The 22,890-nt window shown below is 37.1% G+C and overlaps 1 protein-coding gene across 11 annotated transcripts in view; it reads left to right on the top strand.

Moving 5' to 3' along the window:
• The window catches only part of LOC124644801 (coiled-coil domain-containing protein AGAP005037), a 300,925-nt gene that overhangs the window by 140,166 nt on the left and 137,869 nt on the right, over positions 1-22,890 (top strand). The window lies entirely within an intron of this gene.

Genomic DNA, 22,890 nt, shown 5'->3' with positions numbered 1-22,890 from the left:
ACGTGCATTCCGCAGTCGTTTTTACTTCCAAAAATTGTATTCAGGTATTTACTGTTTAGCACCATGTTATAAACCATCTCACGATTCTTGGTATTAGTTTAGATTTTCGTTAGATCTTAAGAAATATTACTTTTGAAGTAGGTAGTCGGTAAAGCCTAGTGCGGTTAAGAATAATATTGGATCATTCTCACACAGAAGCTTGAAATATCCTTTTTTCCAATTGAGCTGATTATTAAATTGTCTTCAGTATTCGTTTGCAAGAGATTATATTTATAGCTTCTGATATTTTCTATTATAAGAACATATCAGTTTGACATCAATTGGTTACCGTAAAAATGTCTGTGTTTTTTCTTCTTTTAAAGATTCAAGTTACCATTTATGTAATCAGCCGTATCGTTATCATTTTGAAATTACCTCGACATTCTACCCGCCTCAGCTAAACGGTTTTCAAGCGAATGTAATAGTGATTGAACAATTAGTTTTGTGAATGCAATAGACACAATAATAACACAAAGCATTATTAGTTGTCAATAATGACACTGTATTTTACACGTTTGTCATTTTACAATTAATTTGTTTCACTACGTTTATTTTGATTCCACGTGATTGGATCTCAATGTAATGTAGTTTATGTAGTGTTGGGCAAGTTTAGTATTGGGTATTATAATATGAGCAAACTTTCACGTTGGAGTTACGTCCAAGACGCAGTTAGGAACGCGATCGATTATAAGTTTGTTGTACAAGCATTCTTAAGTGAAATAACGAGTTGGATAAAGTAACAACATTTTAACGGCCACTTAGTACTAAATAACACAGCTTAGTTATTTTTTCGTCTATATTTTTTTAACGTAATCGCTGTCTAAATAATTAACAAACATTTAAGCTGAACTAATCTGTATTGGTGTAAGTTATTATAAGAGTTTTTATAGACCACTTTCCTTATTATTTTTCGGCAAAAATTAAATGAAATAGTAAAAGTAATTTATAAATCATCCTTAAAGGAAAATAATGGAAAAAAAAATAAAGAATGGGTAAGTATAATATTACAGGCGGGAAAAAACCATGAAATGTGCTTAATTTTTGCGTTGTAGGGTTGAGAATTTTGAGGCATTACGGGCCTTTTTTGAGTGTTATCGGTTTGAATACGCTCTTCCGCATACAGACATAGTCACGCAACCGCCGGGGAGGGTAGCGGGGGTTCTTTTTCATCCCGCTTGCCCGTTCGGGCCTGTGGATAATCCGCATGTTGTAGTTCGGATTTGTCCCCGATCCAGACGGTACTCTGGATTGAGTTACGTCGGTCCTTTTGTAAGTTTAACAGTAAAAAGCGTTGTGCGGTTATTGAGTTTCGTAATTTTGTTTACGTAAAGTGTTAATAAGTTTGTTTCTGTACGTGTTTTTATGAGAAAAGTGAGTGCTACGGTAAGCCTACGTTAAAGGAATGACGCGTAGCCGCCGCGTAGCGCACTGGCGTAGCCGTGGCCAGACGGAGGTTAAAGCTACTACGGTAAAAACTCGTAGTCGAATATTTATTTTTATTTTTCATATTAAGCATTATTAATAATAGTTTTTCAATAAACTTGACTGTAACGGTTTACTGCGTGATTTATTTAAACTTAAATTCAATAAAAAACAAATATACCTACAAACTTTATTTTATTCATATAAATTAAAAAATAAACAAATCATTTTTTATTGTTATAGATGGTGTTGAAAAAAAAACAACATGAAATGGAGTATAATTTTTATGAAATAAAAGTAAACCTCACATATTGATACAAAATAAATCAAAACTAAATTAAGTTGATATTTAAAGTAAAAGTATTGAATATTATTCATAAATTATTATTTTTATTTTGTAAATAATGTGTATAAAAATAATCTTAAAATTAAGAAACTCTTTAAATATTTTGGATATTATTAATTAAAATCAAAGCTAAGCTGTAATTATCTGAGAATTTATAAGTGTTTATTTAGGTTCTGCTTTCAATAATTCTGTTTTGGTTTAATTTCTTAATTAATTGGAACTGCAGTGACCATTTTACTAATTTTATATATCCATATATAAGTATTACTGAAATTACTGAAAACCTGGTAAAAAATTGTTCAGCATAAAAATGTATATGATAGAAAGGGTACTTAGCTTAAATAATTTTATTTTACAACAAATAAATATCGAATAGACTAAATGATTGCACCCAAAACATACCTAAAATAAAAAAAAATACTCATTCATAACAAAAACAAATACATAAAACAATTCAACAATAAATCAAAACATTAAAATAAAAAAAAATCCACTTTAAAAAATTACATATTTAACATAATATACACCACTAAATACACCAATATTATATAGAAACAAAAATACCAACAGAATCAAATTAAGGACTTAACACAAAGCAACAAAGCTTAAAATCCATTGAACATAAAAAATAATTCGTGATGGTAGATAAAAGTAACCCGCTTAGGTATACATAAAATTGGGTAACACTATTAATTTTGAACGACGTTTACTTATAAAACCGAAATATAATATTGTGTTTACATTATTGTATTAAATTTCACTCACCTTTATGCCGCCGACTCCAACGGAACCTGCACAAAGGTAAATGTAGGAATTAATATTATTTTACTTAGTAAAACAATTTACTAACTATTAACTATTTTCATATGTATTTACTTTGAAATATACGGATTCTATTTCTGAATGTGATCCTTTTGAAAATAAATGCAGCTGATTCCAATTTTCCGTTAAAATTGTCAAAGCAAATTATTTATTTATCCTTATGATTTTCAAAATACTTTAAGATTTCAATATTAAAACTAGATGGGGCCGGTATATAGCTAGAGAAGAAACATTGTAGCAAACTCAAGGGTCAAAGTGTCTTTTATTTAATCATATCAGAACCTAGACCAATTTATTACTCCTATGTCAAGCTCTTTAAAATTCAAAATTCTACTCAAAGTAGCCAGGCTTAAAGTAACTAGTATTTTAATGTAAACCATACAACATTTAAAGAATTTATCACACAAATTCAGTTTCGCTTATGCCCATAAAAATAAACTTAATATTCCAAAGAATACTTCTTTGTATGGAGATGCGTATCTGTTCAGCTTTTGCGGTAAACAATTATGAAATGAGGTCAAATGTGTTTTTATGTAAAGTTTTATATATAGAGAGAACAGTGCAATCGATGATAGAATATAACAGTGCTGAACACAACTCCTTGCCGATCTGAGGTCTGAGTACATTCTTGAGGAGGGTAACTATTGGAGCGTCAACTAGACGAGATCGAAGCTCACTTCAAAGGAACCACAGCCCTTCAGAACCGATTTATTATCCTTATCTCACATGCAATAAAGCCTTTCATTGTGATGAACATTATTGATTTATCGTCTTCAGAGAATATTCAGAGCCAACCTTCCAGCCAGCCCGAACAGTGACGGAATGGTAATACGTCATTAATTATATTAAAGAGGTTTTATATCTCCCATTTAATTTAACGTTGGCTGGAATGATTGTTCCATATTCAAATGTATGTAAATGTCAATGGGTTTTCTCTGGGGATTTTATTTCTGGCTGTCAGTTGGATTGTAGGAGATAATAATGTCGTGCACTGCGCTACTGGTTATAATATCGATGTTATATGTTTTACTTCTATACGTATAAAATATTAGTAAAACAACACTTTTAAACATACATATTTATAAACCACTGCAAGAATTTCCTAACAAGTCTAAACACAACTATAATATGATGTTCCACTTTATAGGTATCTCCCGGTTCCCTCATCAAATCAGCTTGAAAGTACCAGATTATTGTTTTGTCATCAGAACTACATACAACTGCCAAATTTTCATTACGAAACGATCCATGGAAGATGGTTAAAGTTACCATTACATAGTTACATAAAGATTGACCTAATAAAAGCGTGTTAAAAACCTACGCTCTGTCTCTCTTAAACCACACGTTACAAAACCCATCCATAATAAATGCGTTTTAGCGTAGATAATCCCCTTTGACGGGTTTTCTCATCCTACGCTGCCATGCTGTAAGGAGCTGATAAATGTGATAAAACCAGAACTGAGCGTGACCGAAATCGTTTAGCGAAAACCGAATATATACTTAGCTTAATAAATATGCATAGTCTGTGAATCACGAACAAAGTTGGCGGGATAACTTTTTATGCTACTACAGAGAAAAATAAAATATTTTTGCATCACCTGCTGACACTTAAAATGACCCAAGGGCTGGTTTTTATTTTGGTCAAAAGTTAAGCTTTGCCATCTCACGTAGCAATGCTGCCAGTTTCTTGAGAACGATGAGGAGTTTTTCGATGCCTTGTGATAATTAATTTTATTTACAGATAAAAAAGTTAAATTAAAATGACATTGCAAATAATCAAAACAAATAAATTAAAACAATGCTTTACCAATCTATTCAACTCTTTGAAACAAGTCACAACACTAAAAATCATAATTATAAGTGCTCGTGTATTTAGGCCTATAATAATAAATCATTAGATATTTTTTTAAGCGTATGTCTAACTATTTGGTACTAATTAACTTGTTTGTGAATGCTGACTGCGTGTTCATAGTTTACTACTCGTGAACACTTTCAAGTTCATTACCGTGGTTCATTACCAACTGTTCTAGGTAATTTGATTCTATATTCATATGTACACACGTACACACGCAGGTAAAGGTCGTTGTACTGCATTGGCATTCAAAAAATTTCAACAATGGCACGTGGTAGTGTTTAATATTGTAAAACTAACAATACATTTTTTATTTCCACATTCACGTTAGTCAAATATTTCAATAACACTCGGATATCTAACAATGTTCTATCCATCTAAACACCTAGCTACACGGAATTTTTGAAACTCCAACAACAGCTTTGTTTTTCAAATAATATTCACCCTTTACTACATTGTTTCATGGAACAATGATAACCATTAGTGGACTACAACAAATAGCTCAAGTTACATTGTTTTTCAAAGAAAATACGCGTTATATTTCAGGACTTGAAAGATACTGTCTGCGTTGCCTTTAGACATAGCTCTCAGTTTTAGGTGCAATTGTACCGTCAGTCGGGGGAAAACAAGAGGTGTTTCCCCCATTCACTGGAATATAACCACAGACTGCATTCAGTTGGAGTTGTAAAGTTTCAAAAGCTTGAAGAATATTATTTAAAGAGTCTATAACGAACTATCTGGGTTGGCGAACTTTGTTAAACCATTTTTGTGACTTCTCGACGTTTTAAACTTTGATTCTGCTAATCGAGGGCGCGATAAAATTCTCGATTGTAATGTAAATGTTCTTATTAACCGTACTAAATTTAATATGCATAAATTAACTTTATTTCTTCTTAATACATTATAGAAAAAGGTTTTATATACAAAAAGGTTTTAGGCTAGTAAGAATATAAAGCCTACAAGAAATTTTGTGTCCATTTTTTAAAAGTATTTTCCCGAAATAAAATTCAAATACCTAGTTTCCCTAATGTGTTATTGAACATTTTTATATTCCAATAACTTATCTTTAATATCTGAGTTTCAAAGAGGCCCAGGTAAGCCTCTCTTAATGTTCTCCATATACGTAATATAAGCGCTCGGTATATTCTTTACGTAGGTACATTCAATTACTTTCATATCCCGAGCTCGCATGTTATACGGATTCATATAATCTGAGTAATCTAGACCTAGTAATACCGCAATGTATGCAGAACCTCATAACATCGTTTCACCCGCTTTTTATAACTTAATTATGTAATATGTAAAGCGTATACAATATTATTTTAATTAGTTTTACGTAAAAAAATACGCACATTGATACTTTTTAATTAAACGGCACAAAAAAAACTATCTGTAAAAACAAAAGTATTTAATTTAATTACGATACTGTATGCTGTATAGTTCGCAATAAAAAATATTTGTAATTGTTTAAAAAAACCTTTTAAAGCTAAAAGTTAAATAAAAGTTCGATTAGTTTTTGTCCACTGTTTCGATTGATTAAATTAATTTTATTTGAGCACGTTTCAGTAACATGCGGAATGAGCGACATGCATCCCTAAATAAAAATGCTTTGAAAATATTTCACAGATACTGACATTCTTTTATTTTCGGTTTCAATAGTTTTGGCAAAATCGCATAAAAAAGAAACAAATGAAAATAACTAAAAACAAAAGGTACGTTTTGAATGCTAGTTGCCGACTGCAACTGCCGACCGCACATGCCACGAATGTATTAAATTGGCTGTAGCTGTACTACCGATTTATATGTATTTACATAAAACCGAATTTAAGACCGAAGCGGCAGCAGCATGTGAAGTTGCTGTCAGATATCGACAACCACAGCACTGCAGTCGCGGCACATGAGGTCGACAGCTGCGGTTGGAAGCTAGCATTGAAAACGTACCTTAAAGCTAAAGAGTATAATAGTATAATTATTCTTGGAAATAAAATGGCTATTTTCTTTAAATAAATTCTCGTGCCGCCAGTCATACCAGTTGTCGTATCTTATAAACAAGAATGAAAAAAACAGACACTTTTTCAGATACACGAGCTTACAGAGGTTTTCTCAGAGTAAACGTCTTTGAGAGCTGAGAGTAAAATGTCTCAACCTTTTTAAAAATAAAACTGGAGCTACCATTAACTGGAAATTATGCAAACTTATTTATACTATACGAGCCGTTTTCACGAGGTTTCACCCGCGTCCTGTCGGAAATAACGCCCGTTCAGGGATAAAATATAGCTTATGTTATTTGAGAAGAGTGTAGCTTTTCAATAGTGGAATAATTTTTCAAATCGGTTCAGTAGTTTCGGAGCCTTTCGGTACAAACAAACAAATTATACTCCTTTATTATATTAGTATAGGAAACCTTTACGGTTACAAAGAGTACATAAATGTGTTTTTTGCCACTAGATCTACAATCCATGTCAACTGAAAATATGTCAAAGTCTTTGTAGCATATCGTCAAATACTCTCTTTATTACTACATATTAATAAAAGGTTGTTTTGACAACGTTTGGAAATTTTTATCGATAGCATAAAATGTACATTTTGAATGACGTGTTATAAAAGCGTGTTCAGTTCCCAAAACATGATTTATTTGACTAGGCCTAATCAATCAATCATTGGATATGCTTTGACCGTACGATTTGTTATTGATTGGTTATATAGGTAATTACTACGATAATACCAATTATTCTAAACAACTGTATTGACACTACGTGATTATTGAACATTGAGACATTGGACATCCCAAAGATTATAGAAATACTTTTCTGTGCTTATTTCGTTTATTAAAATCCAATAATAAGTACCTACAATATCCATGAACGTTCATTTTTGCAGAAATGTTTATCTATTTCTTTGACAAAGTCGGAGTTTCATGACGTAAACTGACTCCCGTGAACCACAATGAAACGATATTTTTCCATCTAGGTTAATTTCAATACATAGTAAATTGATTGTAAAGATATTCTAGGTGACTTAGTAAAATATGTTTTCTTAGAAATATATTTCAAAAGTACAATGGGCTGAGCTGAGGCTGAGTCTAAGCGTTCCGCTGGCAACGATGACTTTCAAATTCATTAATGTGGCTTATTTAGGCTTTCTATACCTAATTACTTGTTTAGAATTTTTCTCACTAGACGAAATAATCTCATTAATTACAGCTCAAAGTCAGAGGTTACTTGGCTAATTACAGATTCAATTACAGTTTCCAAAACTTGGTTCTTTTCAATTAAGTACGTGCACAGTATATCATATCAAACTATTCGATCTACCCTACGCCACGATGCTCCCAGCTCCATGTATCCGATAGTATCGAATATAACTTAATTATAATTGTGCCCACTTTTGTATGAACGGGAAACTACCGGATAGTTAATCGCCTCGCTTTTGCCTCCCCACGCATAACCATTGCGGGCTCTCTCCCCTCGCTCTCAGACATCATTATAATGTAAATTTTATTCAAAATATTTTGGAAAAATCAAGTTGAAAAAGAAATACCCCAAGCACAATCAAGCTTAAAAAGTAGGTATACCCGATGTGATCAAAAGACTTAGGCGACAATGAAACAACGAAAGGTGTGATAATCGCACTGATATTGTTAAGGCGAAAGCTTGTGGGTGTGTGTGTTTGTTACTTCTTCACGCCTAAGTAGCTGATTCCATTTTGGTTAAACTTGTCAATATTAAGGCTTGTATTGCCAAAACAATATATTTAAAGGAAATTTTAATCCAGCTGCATCAAGTATTTCCCTCGGGAAGAGTACAGAAACCGCTTGCGGAAGCTACCAATAAATAAAATTGTTGCTCTTAATTGGGTACTATTTTTTAAATGCAACGATATAAAGTTCATGATAAAAATTTTTCCTTATTGCCGGTCACCTCCCTTAAGTGTCCCTGCTACTTTAACGAACCGAAGAAATTTCCAGTTAAGAACGTTCCGCATTTTTCGTATTTACGTCGGTTGAACGGGCATGCCTTTCAAATCATTGCACTGTTAGTACGAGTCGTAAGTTGTGCTCGAAATAAAACTTAGAAGAAATAAATGTTCATTTTAGGGCTGATTTTTCAATCATCAGTTAACTTCTATCTGAGGAATAAATATGGCGGTTTGACATATTTTCCATACTAATGCTGTCAAAACGTTAAAAATATTCCTCAGATAGAAGTTATCTGGCGATTGAAAAATCAGCCCTTAATGGAAGAACGAGAAGTATTTTTATAATTAGCGTATCGCTTGCCGTTCGTGCAAAAAGTAGCGTAAAACTTGTATTTCTGCGACTCTAATTCCTTTTCTCAATAACCACAGACGCTGTGAACCTTATTAAAATAACACCACGTCTTCCCTTCTTCCCTTTGCTGCAGTGGTTTGTAATATTTTTCCCGAATGCCGAGTAAATAAAAATAACATAAAAAGAAGCTTCGTTTGCGTCGCTCAGTCGGGCGAAAACAGAAATTGACACGTTGTCATAATTCTTTTACTATTTCTGTAGACATTGGTCGCTGTAGGGAAAATGGTAGTCTGTTTGTCAATGTTCTATGAACCGCAATACCCACAGATATTGTTTGCACAGTCAACATAATATTGACTTACCTCTCCCTTTGAACTCCCTGTTTGCTGAATTATTTACCCATGTAATTACGTTGATTAAAATCAACATACCCACGATGCCGTGTTTTTAACTAAAGATTCACATTGAAATTGGAAATATCTTATAAATTGCACTCGCAATATGAATAGCATTATGTAGGCAGAGTGAAGTAAACGAACAAAAAATTGGTGACAAACAAAATGACAATAGGGAAGATTTGACTTTGATAGTTGCATAAATAATAGCTTTGACTGCCTCGTTGGTCTAGTGGTCGCAAGCGCGGCTGCTGTGCTCGAGGTCTCGGGTTCGATTCCCGGGTCGGGCCGAAATCGCTTTGTGGGTTTTCTTAAAACTTTCACAAAGCAGCCTGTAGTCTGGAAGTTGGTGATTGATTCACCCGTGCATCGGAGAGCACGTAAATGTCGGTCCTGCGCCTGATCTCTTTCCGGTCGTGTCGGATTGCCGTCCCATCGGGTTATGAGAGTGAAGGAATAGGGAGTGAACTTGTGTCTGCGCAAATGCTCGTGCACTATAATATGTCCTGCGCAGCTGGCTGATCTCCTTAAATGAGAACAGCCGCCGTGGCCGAAATCGGCCGTGGACGCCATTAAATAATAGCGTGGTTGAAAGTTTCAAGTTAATATGCAGGTACCTACCTACCTTTCTATGATGTGTGATGACATAAGCATTTGATTATTATTGACCAATCCGTTAATTAATTGATTTGTGGCGGAGTTTTGGCAGCCACAAATTATTCATCGGTAATGGTCTTAGCTTACCACAAACGGAATTAGGTATTACCTAAACGTATTACGTATACTACACAATAGGTACAAATAGGTGTAAGTTAACATAGTACATTGTGATATGCATAAATAGCTTATGTTATGGGCTGTCTAAAACTGAAAGAATTTTGAAATCGATCCGGTCCAAAGCCAGGAATTGATCCTGGGATTAGTTCGGTCAAGCAGAGAAACAAATTAATCAGCTTTACGATATAAGTATTGACACCTAAGCTATGAAACAAAATCTTTACTAAGTAGGTTATTTTAGTACTAAAATGGATTGCGGGCTAACCTAACATTAAATTGAAATATTAATTTGAAACTTTCAAAATGTGTTAAGTATCCAATTCATAAACTAACAGTAGCTTGGTACTTATTTAACTTGCTGAAATTATTGTTCTAAAGAAATATTTGTATTTTGTATACTAACTCAGACTCGGAATAATGTAAGTTCTGACTTAGTTTGTAACCACATGTGGGATTCATAGTCTCCTTTACATACCATTTTAAACTATGAACTTAATTTATTTCATATAGTTTCCGCCCGCGACTTCGCCCGCATCTAGTTCGGTTATATCGCGTTTCTAAGAGAACACTTCGAAAGTCCGAGATAAAAATTATCCCATGTTCTTTCTCAACGTCAACTCTCTCTCTGTACCAAATTTTATCAGTTCAGTGATTTAGACGTGAAAGCGTAACATACAGACAGTTACTTTCGCATTTATAATATTAGTAGGGATTTTCCATTATGGGAAGAGAGTAAGCACATCACGGGATAAATAAGTTACCAGACTATATGATAATCTGGTAACTTATTTATTCCAATAAATACATAAGTTAAAAAGTTAACCTTAGCAACATTCAACATTTGTCACTTAACACAGTAAGTTGACACTATAAGGAAAAAAAGCCTAAAAATCAAGACCGCTACTTACCTAACTACTAAGCCAGACTAAAAGATTTCGTTTAAATGTAAAAGTTATTTTTGCCTCGTCTTATGTTTCTTTTTCGTTTTTTACGGACAGTACTTAATGCTCGATTACCCAGCATTGGGAAGTCACATCGTCAATTTCCACCAGCAAATGAAGTTAATTAAAAACCAATGTACGTAGATTTTTTCGAGCGTGTTTCGAATTCACGCACCAATGTACCTGTAACGGTAAAATACGCAGAAAGGACAATAATTATTTCGTTTAAAATTGCTGATCATTAATTCATTGACGATGATTGTTTAAAAACCATTCGTGTGTTGGAAAAAATAAGTGCAATGAGTGCATTTCATATTTAGCATGATATTTCTCGCGATAACTTTGTCAGCATAACAGCATGCTTAAGTAATATCATAGTCATCAAGAAAATTAATATAATAATCTAGAAATAGTTAAAGCGCTATGCGTGAATCTTGATTAACCAGCCAATTTTTAATTACTTTTGTTGTTGTTAGTTATTTCAAGAAGACAATGCAAAGAAAAATAAGAAATGAACAAAGAATTGCCACCTACAGATTTTACAGGTTATGGTAATTATTACATAACTGTTAACAGTTCGTAGGTACCTACGCACGTGTATTAAGTATGTTACAATGCGACATAGTATAAGAGCACCCCTTTCATAAGTTTCGTAGGACTAATTTTGAACCCTAAAAGACTCCCCTTCATTCAAGCTGCCCATTGGGCCGTTGACCGATATTTTTGAATGAGCCGGTCTATTTTTACATACTACAAGCCCACCCGATGGTCATTGTTCAGCCTCAGCTATAAATATTGACTCTGCATTCTGACTGGAAAAGACTTTGAACTCTGCTCTGTATTGGCGAAAGTCGCATTTTATTTTCGTTTTTTATTTTATATGAGAGTTTAATTTGTATGTTGCTATTAGAATATGTTTTTACTTTGCAATAAAATACATTATTAAGATAAATTTTAACAGAGCAGCCTACATTTGATTGATATATTTTGAGTTAACCGATGCCTAAAGGATATCCTACGCATCAATGCCGACAATCTGACTTGAGGCCATAGGGTAACAGGATTCTATCCGCCCCGTGACAGCTACCAAAGATTATAATGACAGCTGAGAGACGGCTTAACCTGTATCCTAAGACATGGAGCATTCTAGCTGTTAGTAAGTAATACCATACTAATACAAACTTGATCTGACCGCTCGAAATACATTTCGACCATTGAGGGTGCGTATACACGGTGCATGTAGCTGGAGCAAGTTAACATGCGCATTCGAAAAGTGACAAGAGCACGCGGGTGGGTGATTTGTTTTGGTACGTACGCGAGTCGCTGGACGCGCACCTTTTTAAAATGCATGTAACCTTCGCATGTGCCTCAACATGCGTAAGATCTGCTGTCTAAACACGATAATCTACGTTCACGTACGTTACAGATCTATTTTGATTTTTCTAGCCTAAACTGTCCCACTGCTGGGCAAAAGCATCCACACCTTTCTATCCTTAGAGTGTTCAACGTAAAAAGAACAAAAAAATATCTCATATCTGGCTGTCGTAAAACCAAAGAATGATCGATCATGTCCAATCAGAAAGGACTATCAATACAACATTTCTTCGATAAAGTCTAGAGAAATGTGTTTATAATAGATTTTGATCGCTTTGTTTTGCAGCTCAATAACTATATTTTGACATTAACGCTCCTGATTTATGAATGCTGCATAAAGGTTATGGCACATTATAGCGGCACCGCAACAGCACGGCTCCACACCAGCATTTAAGGTGTCATTCAATTTGGAGCATTAAATCGTGTATATTATAATATATTTCGTAATGTCAATATAAAAAAGCCAACGGCGAGCAGTCAGCGAGCTTGCCGCTTCCACACAACTCGACTCGCCGCCCGCGTGCTGCAAGCGAGCGGACCTCATGCGTACAGCGCGCCGACGGCGTGTTAATTGCGCGCCGACTCCGAGCCGGCAACGAAACAACGTCATTGCGTCGTGTTCAATCATAATCGTCTTAAGCTTGTGGCACATTATAGCAGCACGGCAACAGCACGGCAGCAGCACGGCGTCGCCTCGAATTAAGACTACGGCTAGCTGCCAGCGCGCCAACCACGCGCTGTCCGCTCGCCGTCGGCGCGCCGTCCGCTCGCCGTCGGCGCGCCGGCCGCGCGCCGGCCGCGACGTGTAAGCTTGCTGTCACCGCAAACTCAATATTATTTTAAGACGATTATGATTGATGTTATGATTGAACACGACGTAATGACGTTGTTTCGCTGCCGGCTCGGAGTCGGCGCGCAATTAGCACGCCGTCGGCGCGCTGTACGCATGAGGACCGCTCGCTTGCAGCACGCGGGCGGCGAGTCGAGTTGTGTGGAAGCGGCAAGCACGCTGACTGCTCGCCGTTGGCTTTTTCATATTGACATTACGAAATATATTATAATTTACACGATTTAATGCTCTAAATTGAATGATAACTTAAATGCTGGTATGGAGCCGTGCTGTTGCGGTGCTGCTGCAATGTGCCACGTCCTTTAAGCTTGTGGCACATTATAGCAGCACCGCAACAGCACGGCTGCAGCACGGCGTCGCCTCGAATTAAGACTACGGCTAGCTGCCAGCGCGCCAACCACGCGCTGTCCGCTCGCCGTCGGCGCGCCGTCCGCTCGCCGTCGGCGCGCCGGCCGCGCGCCGGCCGCGAGGTGTAAGCTTGCTGTCACCGCAAACTCAATATTATTTTAAGACGATTATGATTGATGTTATGATCGAACACGACGTAATGACGTTGTTTCGCTGCCGGCTCGGAGTCGGCGCGCAATTAGCACGCCGTCGGCGCGCTGTACGCATGAGGACCGCTCGCTTGCAGCACGCGGGCGGCGAGTCGAGTTGTGTGGAAGCGGCAAGCACGCTGACTGCTCGCCGTTGGCTTTTTCATATTGACATTACGAAATATATTATAATATACACGATTTAATGCTCTAAATTGAATGACAACTTAAATGCTGGTGTGGAGCCGTGCTGTTGCGGTGCCGCTATAATGTGCCATAACCTTTAAAATAATACTGAGTTTGCGATGACAGCAAGCTTACACCTCGTGGCCGGCGCGCGGCCGGCGCGCCAACGGCGCGCTAGCGGCGCGCCGACGGCGAGCGGACAGCGCGTGGTTAGCGCGCTGGCAGCTAGCCGTAGTCTTAATTCGAGGCGACGCCGTGCTGCAGCCGTGCTGTTGCGGTGCTGCTATAATGTGCCACAAGCTTCAGTTTTCACTTTTATCGGACTGAAACTTTGCACTAAATTTATTTTGTTATTCAACTGACAAAATTATAAGTGAACAGCCAAAAATCTATTGAAATTCCGATGCGGTTAATTCACGTAAGGTATTTAGCCCTAACTATTATTGGTTAGTAAGCTACATAAATATCGAGCTACCGAATAGCTGCAATTTATAATTTAAAATCTCAACCCACAATATTTTTCAGAATGTGTATGGTAAATAATAATTAATATTTAATTAGATAGGTATCACAAACCCAATTATCAACTGCCTACTACATACTTATTGGTATCTATCCTATAAATATTTGTTTAATACTTGACCCTTCAATGCTGCCTACAAAAAACTATTTATTAAAAAAGAACGTTTACCTTGTATAATATTGTCCTAAATAAATGGTTTTGTATTTGAAAAAAACTTGCAATTGAAAGAAATAGATCTGTAACTTAAGTAGGTGCCTATATTTAGCATTGCGACGCGCATATACATAGTAGGTATATATAGAACTCGTTCTATAAAAAAGCAATAGTCGGCATTTTTTACACAGAAGTGCTATTATAATTTGTGACAATGCTCTCGGGAACGCAGAATTCGCGACGGCGTGGATCGTCCCACTTTGTGATACCAACACTAATTTAATTTCAGTTCAGTCTTCTAGCGACCTCTGGTTTGCATGTTATCGCAACCCCAAGCAACCTACATACAATGTCTTGAATACGTTTTAATGCACCCCTCGGTAGATGGCGCTAAATGCACGTAAAATAATTCGTAGTTTATTTCAAAGATAGATAGATATATTCTTTATTATGTATACTAATTTAATTTCCAAAAACAAAACTAAATTCAAAAAGTATTCACAATGTCCGGTAAAATAAAAACGAGCTAAATAAAAAAGAATCAAATTAATATCCGTGATGTTGCAACTGCGCCATCTGTTCAAAATGCCGGTAGCTTTTAACATCGTGTTAAAAATTGCAGTACATACACCCACTTATTTTTAATTAAAGTACACAAATATTATCTAAAATTGCATTTAAAAGTTACAGCTAACCGTGATTAGGATGCTAGCCATGATTTTTTCATCGTTTTGGGCAAATAATAATTAAAATTTTACAACATTGACGTTCGTTGATAAAAGCGCCACCTGTACGGTAAATTGCGAATTCATAATGCGAGTTGCAACTGCATAGTCTGTCCGCCGCCCGACAGATGGCGCGCTATTAAAATTTCTCCACTGGGTGAAGGGTTAATAAAAGTATCCCTGCAAATGAATCAAAGCTTCACATTGTAAAAGCTAGATATTGAGATTATTTTATGCAATTAGTTACTCACATGGCATTTAACATAACCTGGACATACATGTTTCCAAAAAGCTTTTATAGTATCGAAGTAAGAAAGACACACAATGAACATTATGCAAACAAGTTTGTATGTACTTAGATTTGTTTAAAATACACTCGCGAGAAAAAAAATGAAATCACCTCCTTGCGCTATACAAATACAACGATTGCCAATGATACAATATTTACAGTTAAATGTTTATGGTCTCGTTTGAAAGCCTATACTTTTAGCTTTAAATGAAGGGTAGAAACAAAAAATCATTTGAGCTGAAAATGGCGCTGGTAGAGGAATGAGAGGGAATACCGCAAGAAACAGTTAAAAACTCATCAGGTCCATGAGAAACCGTAAAAAGCAATAATAAGGGCTAAAGGAGGAAAAAAAAATACTGAAACAATAACCTATGCTTGATTGTGTTTGAAATGTTCAATTTTTCAGCTGAGCTCAATTTTATTTTTCGCCCGATTTTCGTTGCTGTCTTAAATAAAGATGATTAGCTCTTGAAATAATCGGCTTTCAAACGAGACCATAAACATTTAACTGTAAATACAATATTGTATCATTGGCAATCGTTGTAATTGTATAGCGCAAGGGGGCGATTCCATTTTTTTGCACGGGAGTGTAGGCAGAGGTAAAGAGAGAGCCATAAATGTGAATTTTTAAAGATAGTTTAAAAAAGTAAAGATACGAGATCACAATCAACGTTAAGCTTGTGCAATTTGCATGTCTTTTAAGAAATACTTACCTATCGTTGCATTTTGTTATAATTTGTATTAAATAGGACAGGAACTAAAGGAAGAACATAACAAAATTAAAAAAGAACAAAATTATAATTATTTTTACATAATTAACACTAGAAAGACCAAAGCAGACAAATTGGCGGCAAGGCAATTTCATTGTTAAATATTTCACTAACTATGTCTTTGTTTGTTTTCATATTTTATGACATTTCCTAATTTGCTATTGTTAAGCTAAATCTATATAAAAAAATAACAATACATTGTATATGAGTTTCGACAACAAATACCTTAAGGGTCAATTCCCACTGAAAGAGCAGCGGCTGGCAGCGGCCGTAAGAGCACGGACAATGTAAGGTCTCATTTACGGAGACGCGGGGCGTCGCGCGTTGCGTTGAGCGGCGCGGCCCGCACTGAATTCAAATATATGGCGTTGTATGAGTGCGTTTACGGAGAAGCGATTTTAGACGCGTTTGTTTGAATTATGGCATTTTTTGCGGCCGTGCCCGCGGATGTCACCGACGCGTCCCACGCGGCGTTTATCGCGGCGGCGCACGCAGCGGCAATTCTCGATGAAGCTAGTTCCAATTTTTCGTCATTCATGCTGGAAGTTGCGACACGTGCGCTCCCATCAAAGATTACTATGTATTAAAATATGGCTCTAATCTCTCGCCAACATAAAACAAGTCGATTTGATCGAGTTGAGCGTGCGCCGCCGCGATGCCCGAAGCGTGATTCGCTACACGCTAGAGGACTCGTCGCGGGCGCCGCGGCGGGCACCGCCGAGCTTCCCGTCTCGCTTCTCTATGAACATGGTCGTATATTGCTATAAGTTTGCGTTTACGCGTGCGATGATGCGTGCCGCTGCACGCGCCGCCCCGCCGTGAACAGAAAAAACATCTGACGCGCCGCGAGACGCCACGCTACACGCGACGCGAGACGACCCGCGTCTCCGTAAATGAGGCCTAAGAGCGCGGCGCGGCGTCGCGCGGCCCGCTCAATCACTTGCATTTACGGCCGCTGCCGGACGCTGCTCTTTCAGTGGGGATTCTTTCAGACCGCGCATCGTCAATGTGACGGCATACATACTTATTTACATATAAAAGCGGCGATAAGAGTAGTAAACAACGAATTCTTCTAACTAATGTGGGTACTTTTGTTTTTATTTATGTTGAATTGAATTCTGAGTAACTTCAAACTGCTTAGCTTGTTAACCGTGAATTAGTTTTGGACCCCAGATACCCCAGATGCAAAAGAAAAAAAACGACATACCTAATACTTATTAACTAGCTTTCACCCGCGGTTTCACCCGCGACACGAGATAACTGCTTACTGTAGCCAGCTAGATTGTGACCAAACTATATTATATGAACAACTGAAAAACCTTGTGTTGCATTTTTTTTTTAATTTATTAAAATAAGACGAGAACCAGGAAGGACATAACAAAATAAAAAAGGACAAAATTATACAATACTGTTTAATATAGTTAATTCAACAAAAAGATAATTAAACAAAAAGATTCATATAAATACATAATCTAACACAGTGAATTGATTTTACGCCCCAAATGCAAAAAATATCATCATCACCTATCAAGCCTTTTTCCAACTATGTTGGGGTCGGCTTGGAGTCTAAACGGATGCGGCTGAGTACCAGTGTTTTGCAAGGAGCGACTGTATATCTGACTTTTTCAACCCAGTTACCTGGGCAACCCAATACCCCTTGGTAAAATTGATCCGTAACGACAGCCCAGCATGTTCAATGACTTCGGGAGGTACCTGCATCGAATCGGTCGTGAGGAGGCGCCCGGGTGTCACCACTGTGGGTCACACTGTCTAGGTGTGCCCTGTGTGGGAAGGACACTGCCGGGTCCTCGTCGAGGCTTTAGGCGGCGGCGACCTCTCGCGTCCGGCTCTGGTTCAGGCCATGGTCTGGGGCGAGAGGGAATGGGATGCCGTCGCCTCCTTCTGCGAGGCAGTCATGCTCGAAAAGGAGGCGGCGGAACGACAGAGAATGCGCACCTCTCATCCCGGCCGCCGCGCTGGACCAGGTAGACACCACGGGCGCCGGATGTCGCGAGATGACTTCTAGCCACCGTAGACGTGGGTCTGTGGGTGGTGAGTTTGGGTGGATCATCGTCCCTCCGTCTTTTTAGACAACGGACCCATGTCGGCGGCGCGCGTTGTTCCACGCGCTCCTCAAGCAGATGTCAGCAACCCCAGCGGGAGCCAGCAGGGCCAAGGCTTGCCGGGGCTGCTGGATTGTTCGAAAGAGTTACCGCGGCACTGATACCAACATAAAAGGCTTCGGCGGAACACGACGGTTTTAAGTCAGTAAAAGTCTGACACTCCCTCACCACTGCTAACCAACAGCGGGATGATGATTTTCGACGTCGTTAAAAAAAGGATGTTCAATGACAGCCGGGACCTACGGTTTAACATAGTTGGGAAAAGGTTAAACAGGCATAGGTGTTCGTATAGGACGATAAACTATAGGTTCCGGCTGTTATTTAAATCCTTGGGAGTCGTTACGGGTAGTCAAAAGCCATGTCAGGTTATCGGTAGTCAAAAGGCCAGAAAGTCTTACCGAGGGGTGTTGGGTTGCTCGGGTAACTGGGTTGGTGAGGTCAGAAAGGCTCCTTGTAAGTCTCTGGTACTCAGCTGCATCCGGCAAGTCTGGAAGCCAACCCCAACATTGTTGGGAAATGTGATGAGCTTAGTTTTCAAAATGATTTGAATTAAACAAAAGACTTCAAATAAAATGTAAGAAATCAATAATCATATGATTATTAGACTATTGCAATGAGTCGTATTTGGAAAATGATTAGCTTGCACTTATAGTAACAGGAATGACGCGACGTAGGTATACTGTGTACGAATATAATAATTAATAATCATCATCATCATATAGCTATCTATCACCATCATATATCAACATCATATAATATCATTCTGGGTCACGATGGGTTGCACCATTTAACTAAAACGATAACCGAACCATTTTCAGTTACCAAACCAGCGATTTGACCTGACTGCAATTTCACAGCTGGTTGAGGTATGGTTCCATATATATGTTATAGTTAATTGTGCAACTCGCTTTGAATATTATGAAAGCTAAAGTCACTGTGTGTCTGTCGCGCTTGCTCGCCAAAAGTACTAAACCGATATAAATGCACAAATGGATAGTAAGAATTTACTCGCACGCATAGGACATGCTAAGGTTTTAACATCCAAGACTATTTAAACTATTTAAAAATAAAACACACTTTCTGTTAGAATGTTCCGATATTTTGATTATATTCAAAATAAAAAAGTGTTTTGATCATTACGGACTAAAAATCAGCATTCAGAATTTTGAAATCAGAATCACATGAGACGGCCCCCAAAATTTTGAAATATATACTAAAAGTCATATCATTCAAGTTATTAAAACAGTAATTCACCAGACAACATCACCATCATTCTTTAAGTAGTTTTTATTCGCCTTTTTAAAAGATAATACTGCTAATAGATACTTACATCGAAAACGGAGAGCTCATGCAGGACATAGAGTAAGTAGTCAGAAATAGAACAAATAAGCCATCACAATACATTTATTTATTTTAAACACATAAATTAAAAGATCAAATTAAAAAAATATATATATATAACTAAATAATTATTTTTACTCTTACCTCGTATATACCTTAGTTCGCAAGTACACTTTGAAATCAACTTCGGTTAACAAAGACTCGGACACAATTGATTATGGTTAGTGAATTTGTTTATTCAACCGCGACAATATATGCTGTAAATACGAGATTGTGTAAACTTAGGGAAACGCAAAATAAAATGAGCTACCTCAGATAAAAGGGGCGGGATACATTACATAACCTTACATAATGTACTTATGTACGTAAAAATCCTTGTACTACTATTATTCGCAATCTGATTGAACCCTACCTTATTTCCTTTGCTGATGCACGATTGCACTTGGTAGCTATTCACAAAGTAAAGCATATTCAACGTACGTCCACTTATTGGATCAAATAAAATAGTTTTTTGAGTTACTGCGATTATATTGCAAAGCTTTTGCCAAAATGGCGATCGATAACAGGCGCGCGCAAATGCGCGGAATTTCGAAACGCATATTTTTTTTTAATCCTTTAAAATCGCGAGAATGTATCATAAATGCATTACTCTTAGCTCACTGGAAAATTCAAATCATGGATTCTTAGGGACTAACTGGTACCTAACCCCACTGGGTTCCATTTGAATCCACAGTCTTTGTTAGGACCTACACAAAGACAAAGGGTTTTTATCTAAATTAATATATTTAGACATTTGATGCCACAGTTAAGAAGCTTTGAATATTATTGAAAACAAATATAACATAAGAGGAGGCTCACATTCAAGGAAACAAAGAATTTAAGTACAGTAGGGGTACAATAGCGTTAATCATGCATTTACAATATTTTTGACATAAGCGACTAATCTAAACATATTTCAGTATTTTTCTACACATTCATTTACTTAAGCACAAACAGATACTTGATAAACAGCAGGAATTGAGTACATTATTATATATAATACATTTCATACATGTATGCTGAGATGGAAGTAAACATAAATAACAAGCCTTGATACAAAATTAAGACTTTTTATGTTATTAATTATTACCAGGCCTTTGTATCCACTACACATTGCAGACATAGAATAGTTGGCAAAATTTTCAAGTTACCTAATCTTCCACACCAAAATTGGAACTCTCCATTAGGTACTTGCCATTAGAGCAGCCACATATTTAAACCGAAATTCTTTTATTCACTCTTAAATTAATTAAGTTAAAGTTAAGGAAGTTTACCGCTGACTGCAGGTCGCCTCGACGACCGCAGCCAGACTGCCGAGGCTCGGACCCGGGAAACCAAAATGGTGGCTAGTTCTGAAAAATCCGTATTGACCTGTTACATAACTATTTTGAGTAATTAATGGGGTCAGAGTTACGTTGTTTATGCTTACCTTTTTTTTGATATTTCGTGTTGATTTTGATAGTCACGACACTCTTAGGCAATAGGCTTCAAGGAAATAGGCACTTTTGTATAGTTTATATATCCCTAGAGGATTGAGGATTGTTTAATTGTTACATAATTAAGACTGAGACCCGTCCGTCTGATTACGAGCGTATTCACAGCGGGGTTAAAAGTCACCGTTACCGCACCGCAGCCCTATAAGATGCCAAGATTTAGAGATTTTCACAAGAACATTCGTAAAGGACTTCAGTCTTTGTTCCACGGTGCACTAATTGATCGAGTCCTGCCAGGTATCACATAGTTCCTATTTTTTAGCGGCAAATATGTCCCAAAAGTCACAAACACCAGTCAGTTCCACAAAGTTCAACCACACACAATCATTTTTATCACAAAACACGGTTTATTGGAAAATACAGAGCCTATTTTCCTTCGCAATAACATACGCGCCCGGAAGTCTAGCTCGCTTGCAGCCCCGTGAAATCTAGACACAGATTACGCATAAATCAATGCAGCCTTATCTATGTCTGGGCACTGACAACAAACTTTTTTATGTGTTCAACTACGAATATTTTCACTTACAGGGAATCTTGTTTTAACATTTTTTTACATTTTGTTATTATTGTTTAAATGGAAATTCGAATTAAAATGAATGCAATTTGGGTTTTTACATCAATGTTTGGCATAGGGTTGAAATGTCCAGTGTCGCCATTACACCACGAAGGTTGCAAGTCACCCTTGCCCTCCACCCTCTTCCGGGTTGGAGTCATCTGCAATAGATGGCGTTTGCTGTCAACTGCATACAACCCCTACTATAAATCACGATTTCATTACATCGCTCGATAAAACTTGTGAAATGTACTACGTTAGCATTACGCAGTGAGTTTTGTTACTTTAGTAGGGGACTTGTACCACAGCTTAAATATATTCTGTACTCTCTGTATCGGGATAGAACCCGTTCTTTAGTTCAATGGTTCAATTTAAACTGCATAGAATTTTGTGTATTAATTATAATTATAATGTCGGGACACCTTTTCACACACGGTCGGTTAGCCCCATGGTAAGTTATTAATTAACTTGTGTTATGGGTGCTAACACAACTGATAAACTACATATAGCTACATATATACATATTTATAAATACATATTGTAACACCCAGACCACGGCCAACAAGCATGCTCATCACACAAATGTCGACCGAACCGGGAATCGAACCCGGGACCTCAGGTCCGGCAGTCCGGCATGGTGACCATTGCGCCATCGAGGTCAAGGTAAATCGAGGTGTATCGGATCGTATTTGAAATAAAATAACTATTAGTTACTAAATTGAGGTAATATTTTCAAACACTTGAATGGTGTCGACTCAGTATTTTAACTACGACATACACAGGTATAAACAAAATTTACCATAATATTTTGCTCACTTAAATATAATTTATGGACTGTTGTAGCGAGCCGTCTTCCTGAAAATAAATTGTTGATGTCTACAATGCACCTAATAGTCTCTTGTCTCCTTGCCTACCCTCTTATACTTATGAATAGTAAAAAGATGTTCTAAGTCGGTTCCCCGTTGGTTATTTAAACCTAGTATTAAAGTTAGGTATGTCGTGTCCCTTCACTTATTCACGGCCGTTAAATTACTGAACATTTAATAGGAATCTTGTAAAATGGAAGCTTTC

This window comes from Helicoverpa zea, chromosome 31, assembly GCF_022581195.2.
Source record: "Helicoverpa zea isolate HzStark_Cry1AcR chromosome 31, ilHelZeax1.1, whole genome shotgun sequence".
Lineage (NCBI taxonomy): Eukaryota > Metazoa > Arthropoda > Insecta > Lepidoptera > Noctuidae > Helicoverpa > Helicoverpa zea.
This window is presented reverse-complemented; position numbering and strand designations above follow the sequence as displayed.